This window comes from Zonotrichia leucophrys, chromosome 5 (assembly GCF_028769735.1).
Source record: "Zonotrichia leucophrys gambelii isolate GWCS_2022_RI chromosome 5, RI_Zleu_2.0, whole genome shotgun sequence".
In the NCBI taxonomy this organism is placed as follows: domain Eukaryota; kingdom Metazoa; phylum Chordata; class Aves; order Passeriformes; family Passerellidae; genus Zonotrichia; species Zonotrichia leucophrys.
In genome coordinates, this window is record NC_088175.1 from 31,974,054 (window position 1) to 31,982,205 (window position 8,152).

The 8,152-nt window shown below is 51.5% G+C and overlaps 1 protein-coding gene across 11 annotated transcripts in view; it reads right to left on the bottom strand.

Moving 5' to 3' along the window:
- The window catches only part of MGA (MAX dimerization protein MGA), a 59,090-nt gene extending 51,414 nt beyond the window's left edge, over positions 1-7,676 (bottom strand). For 4 of the 11 annotated variants that reach the window (XM_064713922.1, XM_064713924.1, XM_064713925.1 and 1 more), the window contains exons 1-2: positions 7,451-7,675; positions 4,315-4,432 (exon numbers count right to left, since the gene is read on the bottom strand). The gene's annotated coding sequence lies outside the window, so the exon portion shown is untranslated. Of the gene's footprint in view, positions 1-152; positions 233-4,314; positions 4,433-4,526; positions 4,761-6,170; positions 6,198-7,450 lie in introns of those variants that run through there. The other 7 variants (XM_064713927.1, XM_064713926.1, XM_064713918.1 and 4 more) reach the window with 6 other exon arrangements.
- Between the last annotated feature and the right edge of the window lie 476 nt (positions 7,677-8,152).

Sequence of the window (8,152 nt, forward strand, 5' to 3'; positions counted from 1 at the left end):
GGCCGACGGGCCCGGGCCCGGCCGCCTCGTGCCCGCGCCTGGTGTCAATTTTCGCAGTTCGGGCGGCGGGCGGAGGGCGCGCGCAGAGGTGCGCGGGGTTCGCGCGCGACGCGGCCGCTGCTCCCGGCGCGGCCCCGCTCCCCGGTCGTTACCGTGCGCGAAGCGCGCGCGGCCTCCCGCTTCCTTTCTCACGCGGACCGTGTGTCCGCCAGCTGGGGACAACGTGCGTGCGCACCGTGCTGACGTCATGGCGCCGCAGCGCGCGCATGCGCACAGCAGGCCGGCATCCCCCTCCCTCCCGCCTGCCCGTCACGTGCCCGCGCCGAGCGCAGGGCCCGGTGCCCGGCCCGGCCCGGCCCGCGCAGCACCGCGCGCGCGGGGAAGCTTCTCGAACGGGCGCGCTCGCGCATCGCTCGCGCACCGGCGGCCGTCGAAAGCTCCGGTCGCGCGGCTCCGCCTCCCTCCGCGCCGGGAGTGCGCGCGAGGCCCGCGGCGCACGGCGCCCCCCGGCGGGTCGAGGGGGGCGGCGCCGCCCCGCCATCCCCGTGCCCAGGGCAGCGGCCGCCTCCTCCGGGAAAGGAGCACCGCTCCCTGCGCCGTCAACGCGCACCGCGCCTCTCCACACTTGGCAGCGCTGCCGCCGGCAGGAACCGGCCACCTCCCGCGGAAACCCTCAGCTGAGGAAGCAACGCAGTCAGCGCTATTTCCATCGTCTGAGCAAGTTCTCGCTGACCGGCCAAAGCGCGGCTCAGACTGTGACCACGGCAGCTGCGGTGCCTGTGGGAGGGCAGACACAGACCCGTCACACCGCGCCCCGAGCCGGGCCCTGGGCGGTGTTACCGAGGCGCTGACAAACAGAGAACCCGGGCTCAGCCCAGCCCAGGCACGGCTTCAACAGAGCTCCTGCCTGCACAGAACATCGCCGCGCAGCTGCCGCCCCATGCCCAGCCTGGCAGGCCTTCACAGACACCAAGGGAATTAATTACATGTTATAAACCAGGCACTTCTGACAATAAGCCCACTAAAACACAATTCTGAACGTTAAGGGAATTCACACCAAAATGCATCATGGCTGCGGGCAAAAACACCTCCGTGAAGCCTTCCATCCCATCCCTTTTCCCATTAAGGTTATTTATTTTACAACACTGTGTCTACTATGAAACAACAGAGACTTACACATGGTGCTAGAAGGCAAAGACATCAGGGTGACACCAAGGTCCAGGCTCACTCATACTCCCAAATTTTGCACTGATCATTACCTACCACAAACTATAACTTTGTCAGGACTGCTCCTCATTCTGTCACCCTCAATCTTGTTTTATTTGAAAATGGGCAGAAGAGCAGCAACACTACAAAAGGTCAGCACCCTTTGGAAATTTCTTGGCAGCATAAGTTTATGCTATAGAAAATTATCTCAGAAGCACAGAACTAAAGAAAATAGATTTTTAAGAGACTTGACAAACGTGCATCAAAACATTAATACAGGCGGGTGTGCATGGAGGCCCAGAGGAATGCCACCAGCTCTGTACATGGATGCACACCTCTGTCTCTAACGTGCAGGGTGTTGGCACCACGTAAGCAGGGCAGTCTCAGGCACCTGAGAGACAGCCAGCACCAGGAACAGCACTGTGGCCCAGAACTGCTGTGTCCACAAGCCAGCAACCAGGGAGACTGGGATTCAGGAACCAACAGCGTCTAAACTCTGCTGCTGAAGGGTCCCTACCATACATATAAATATATATATACACACACAAACACACACATATATATCTATACGCATGTATGTGTATGACCTCCTCCTGCTCAGACAGGGAAGGGAGCAGGATATGGTTGTGTCTGTATGTGCTCCTGTATGTCTATGTCTGCCTGATTGCTGTGGCCAGTCATGTTTATATGTAAATGTCATGTGTGCATGTGCTCTATGGGCTTGTAGCTACCAGCAATATATTTTCAGCCTTATTACTGGTCATATTTGGGGCATGAAGCTGCAACAGCTTTAAGGTGTTGGATCCAGCATAGTATTTTTCCTGTAACAAATCCAGTCAGAAATAATTACACCAATTTCAGGGATAGCATTTTATACCTATCACCTTATATGTGACAGTCGTCACATATTCTTTGGAGCAGTCATTGAGTTTTAGGGCCACAGGATAGAGATGCTATTTTGTATTAACCAGTTTGCTTCTGAACAATGACAATACAGAAATAAATGGGGGTTTTTTTCAGCAAGAGAGTAATTTGTACAACTGAGAACAGACATAGAACTCAAGAGCAGACAGTACCCCATGTTCATGGCCCAAAAGCCACATGTTCCAGTCATGATAAAAGAAACAAACCAGATACTGTTGACATTGCCAGAGATTTTGCTACAATTTTACCTAAGGCAAGTAGAAATGCTTGCCTGCACCAAAACTGAACCCCTGGTTTATCAAGAGAACAGATTCATCAGTAAAAGTCACAGCAATACTACAGACTTCCACCAGCTTAAGTAACCCAGTTCTAAGCAGCTTAAAGCTGGCAAGAAACAGCAGTGCTGCACTGGAGAACAACTTCTTGTTTAGATCACTGTGAACATCAGTTTTAAGGACTTGTTTGTGATAAACATGAATTGGCAGCACAGCACTGAACGGGCTTGCACCTACTGAACCCCTGATCAGAGGGAGTTACAACCATCCCATTACTGGCTAGTATAAGGTATTTGAAATCTTTAAGTTCACTACCAAGACCTACACTCTTCCCCCAAATGCTTCTTGCAGACATATTCCCTTGAAGGTATGAACCAGAGTCTTTACAAGCTGCATTTCAGCACCCAGTAAATCACACTCCTGTTTTCAGTAACGCCTACATGGTGCTATAAAGCGCCCATTCAAGCCTACCTGCTACAAGTTATAAGAAACTGTAAGTGCTGGAGCTGCAGCAACAAACTGTTCTTCAGCCATTCTTACATTTAACCCGTGGTAAAGATTCAGTAACAAAGACCCAGGCTTCGCTACAGATGTATATGTGGGAGAACATACAGTATATACACATGTAACTATATATAGGCAAAACAGAACAGCTGTCAACTTGTGAAAAACACTCAAGAGGTGTTGATTACATTTGTTGTTAGCAATCCCCTGAATACAAAGATTGCTACTACACAAGTAGATACACGCCAGGACTTTTCTGTCACACAGCACAGAAAGACACTACTACAGGAGCATAAAGGAGGCTTTCAGCTCTTAAATTCACTTGCTAAAAACAAGCACTAGCTGAAACTACACTCACAACCTGGAAACAACAGCTATCAAAACCAGCTGTGCCAATGTAACACACCCACAGCAGCAGTCAGCAGTTTATTACAGCAGTCTAAAGTTTACCACTAACAACAACCAGACAGCCCTGACTGGGCTCAAAAATCCCACGTTTTGGACATTAAAAAAAAAAAAACCCAAAACCAACCACCAACCAACAAACCAAAATCCACAAGCATTTAAAGAGCTGAAAATGTAGTGACGTTACAACCAGAAGTCTTGAGCAATGTGCGCAGTAGAAAAGTTAAAATACAAAAACCATTCTTTCTTTAGATAATGTTTTGCCACTTTGGAGAATGATTAACAGTAGCAACCCACAGGAAATTCTGTTAATCCAACATAAACCCTAGATTAAGCTGCATACAGAACGGTATCTAGTCCCATTTTCTATGCCATAACCAGCCCCACTGGCCTCCAACTCCTTCTCCTTCAGTAGCAGTCTCCCAGAGCTTAATGTTAGCTGTATACACATCTGTAATAATTAGCAGCATCTATGTCAGCTCCAGACCTCTGTCCTCAAGCAGCAGAACCAGGACAAATTTACTTTAGGAAAAGTTTACCTAATGTTATTTTTGATAGGAAACTAGCTTAAATTCTTTTCTTAGCTTTAGTGAAGAAATATAGTTCAGTGCCAGGATGATAAAAGATGAAAGTGGTGTCAGAATCTAGACCAAAAGTGAGGTTAAGAAAAGAAAATATTGAAAGAAATCAACTGTTGCAGGAAAAAATGTTTTTCAGATATTTATAGAACATTTTTTAGCTTTCTTGCTGATGCAAACACACAGAAACACATGCTACAGCTGCAGCCAGCAAGCACTTATGCCCACAAGAAGTCTGACACAGCTTGGGCACTGCCAGCTTTCAGCCCAGAGCCTTGCTTTATACTAAAACCAAATTCACATCACAGTCAGATCCCTGACTAATGCAGGATGAATAGGTGGTAGTTCAGAAAGTGTTTCATCAACTGAGAGCTACACACCTGCAAGAGCAGCAGCTGCTTTTGCAGAAACAAGGCACATACCTGGGAGGGTGGAGGAAAGAGAGAAACTCCTGCTTCCCCTCTCCAGCAGCCATACCATGCCATGGAGTCCAAACTTCCAGCTCCCCATGAAGTCAGTAGTTTGACAAGAGCATTAATCCTGCAACATACAATGTATTTTACATTCCTCAAGAGTTACCGGAACTTTTGGGAAACACTTCCCCAACACTGAAGATTGCAAAATGGAAACGCACCCAACTGGATGTGGCACTCAGTGCCATGGTCTAGTGACAGGTGGCCATGGGTCAAAGGTTGGATTCCATGATTTTAGAGATCTTTTCCAACCTAAATGATTCTGTGATTTCTGTTAAGAATGAACCACTGGTGAGAGGCCAGGAAAAAAGGCAAAGTTAACTAATAATAAATGCTCTTTTTTATCTGTATAAAACATGTTCTATTTAGGTTAATGTATTTTACATTACTTCCCATATTTCATCAGTCAGTGATATGCCCATTACTCATACATTCAATGAATGCTGTACTTCTTAACATGCTATTGTTTCAACTACCAAAAATCACAAAATAAAACAATAAAGCAATGCTTTGCTTTTTGCCATGCAACACTGGCAGAAACCAGATATAATCAGCAGGAATAGCACCATTTTGATGAATTTCCATCCCTTTATGGCCATCATGAGGAACATTTATCACATATATGTATCTTCAGCTGGGGATCTTGTCCACATCATAGAAGAAAAAAAAAATGAGGCAAATAGACCTGAGCTCAGGACAATCCTACTCATTCAGCTACTTTATAGCAATACTCATTGCTACAGAGCCACTAATGGCTCAACAAGTTAGAACTGCCAAGGAACCGGTATTCCCCTCTCAAGTAAGGGTGAAAAAGAAAGTGACACTAATTAAAGTCCAGACTGTTGGCAATGTGTTCCAGGTTTATATCCACCTTCATTACTGTTTATTGACTTACCTGTGGTAAGGCAAACCACAACAAATTAACAGAAAGCACTGTATGAGAGTTAGAAAAACAGCACAATCACAGCATCACAAGCATCACACCGGGTCACAGTCTTGTAATTCTCCAAACTGGCTTTTCCTGAAGATTGTGATTGGAACAAAGAATGCATTTTTGTTGTAGAGAGGGAACTAGATAAAACCTTTCATTTTCTCTCTTTTATGCTGTTCACATTTCTTTAATGCCTTTCTGCTCTGGGCTTGATTTAAAAAAAAAAATTAAAAGACCTTTCTTCTGGTTGCTTTCTTCTTATGACACACCTTCATCATCTTTCTCATACACATCATTGTCACTGCATTCTTCCTTAACCAGTTCAGTAAAGGATTCATCCCAGGTACTAAAACTAGCCAAAATCCAACAGTGAAAGCACATTTCATCTTTGTGTGGAAAGAGAAGAGCAACTGCACCATCAAAACTTGATTCTTTGTTCTAAGGTAACCCAGTCTTATTAACAAAAACCAGTCCAATACAGCACAACACATCCTTAGTTATGAAAGAATAAGACAAGGGGAAAGCCCTGCTGGTGCTGCAGCTAATGACACTGATCCCTATGCACATGCCATGGCAGAGTGTATTTTGTAGATCCACTGCTGTCTATGAAACAGCAGACAACAGCCTCCTCATAGAGAAGAGCTCTTTCTCACTCCACCAGCCAGAGACCTATTTCATTGTGTTTGTAAGGAAAATGTTTTGGACTTCCCATTTCTTAAGAAACCAGGTTTTAAAAACAACCACAAACTTAATAAACCATCTAGTGGATTTGTGTTTAAATGAAGAAGTGGCCTACAGTCAAAGAGAAAGAATTTAAGAATTTCCTTGTTTTTCTTTTTTTTTTCTTTTCTGGAAGGTAACCAAGTTTACTCACAAGTGGTTTCCTCCAGTTGCATGTTTTCCCCCATGGCAGGCACAACAATGTCTGCACCAATACTGAGCCAGCAGTGGGCAAGGTTAACAATCATCTGCTGTCAGATGAAATACAGAAGTGAATGAATGCTGCCCATCTCCACCAAACCTAAGAAATATGGGGTTCTTCCTACAAAAAGATGCACAAAAATGCTCATGTACGGGAACACTTTTCAAGTAGAATCAATTTCCCTTTCCAGTTCTCAGTACATATTCACAAGGCACTCAAAAGGTGCTGCAGCTGCATCGGGCAGAACACGTGCAAGCGACAAGACCAAAGCTTCAGCCCGCCCCTCTTCTTTAAAGCCCTCTCGGTTTTCAGTCTACAGCAACTTCAAATCTTCGGGGCTCTAGCCCATCCCATCAAGTGCGACTACAGACGGCCCATGCCCTCACACAGTTCAGGTCGGGAGAAAGGCAGTGTGACTGTTGTGCAAGATCTGACATCTTAATTAGTCAGGCAAGATGCTCCAACCACATAATGGGAAACCACTCATCTCCCCGGGTTGCTGAAACAGCCGCTACTCCTCGTGCCTGCCTACTCCTGGCTGAGCTCGCCTTCGCGCTTCGACTGCCTTCCAAACTCCTCACTCAGCGCGAGCAGTCCCGAGCAGGTCGGTACCGGGGCCACCAGCGGTGCCTGCCCCGCGCGCCCCCGCGGCGTGCCGGGGCGCACGCGCGCCGCCTGCGGGCCGCCCCGCCCCCGGCCGAGGGGCCCCGCTCCAGCCCCGCCCAGCCCGCCGGCCTCTGGCACCCAGGGGGCACCGGTGCCGCCTCCCGGGAAAGGCTCTCCAGTAACCCAGCCCTGTCTTATAGGTGGCACTGGGCACGCCCCCAGCGGGGACCGGTCCCTGGGAGCAGCGGCAGCTGCCCAGGGCCGGGCCTCACCCTATTCGACCCTTCCTGGATAGAGCGCCCGGATGCCGCTCGGCCCCTTTGAACAACCCCCCCGGTCAGGTGACCGCCGGCCGCTACCCACTGCCCGCCCCCCCGGGTCCCGCCCGCTCGCACTCCTGGACAGAACGGCGCGGGGGGGCGCGAGGAGAGCGAGCGGCCGCCGGTCCCGTCCCCGTCCCGCGCGCGACCCCCTCGCCTCAAACGCGAGCGCGGCGGCAGCGCGCGGGCAGGCAGCGCGCGCACGCGTGATTGGGCGGCCGCCGCGCTCACGTGACACGCGCACGCCTCGCGCCACCTCGAGTGAAAAACTTCCAAGGAGAGGGAGAGGGGGCGGGCGGCTCTTACCTGGCTCCGCGCGCCGCCCGGCAACGCCCCGGCCCACGCGGCCCTCGCCCGCCACGCGCGACCTCCTGCCGTCCTCATTAGCCGCCGCCATCCATCACGTGCGCTGCGCACGTTCCCTGTCCCTTTCCCTGGCTTCTCTCCCGCCCCGCGAGGCCGGTGCCGGAGGGCGGCCGTGCGGGAGGAGCGCCGGGGACACCGGGGACCGGCGGCGGCCGCGCGGACCAGCTGCCTCGCGACGCCCCGCCAGCGGCGCGCCGCCGATTGGCCGGAGCCGCCCGCCGACGCGCTTCCGCTCCCAGAGTGCCGCCGGCCACGCCCTTCCCGCCCCTCCCCCGGCCGTGCGCGAGGGAGAACACGCCGCTCGCGCGTGGGGCCGCGCGGCAGCGCCTCCCGTGGCCGCGGCGCGCGCGCGCCCTTCCCGAGGGGCAGCCGCGCCCCGAGCGGTTCCCGCGGGCACGCCGGGCCCGGCCCCGCCGCCGCGCGCCTGCCACGACACCGCCCTGCCGCGCCTGCCCGCGGCTCCTCGTCTTTCCTCCGCCTGCCGCGTTTGTGAATCACGGACGGGCGGCTCGTGCGCTGCGGGGTGCGATGTTCCGGTGGTAGCTGGAGCTGCGGGCGAACGCCGACGGAGCGCGGCTGGAGTTCAGAAGGATTTCCCACGCTGTGGGCGCTGCTGTCGCTGGCACAAGGCTCTCGGACCCG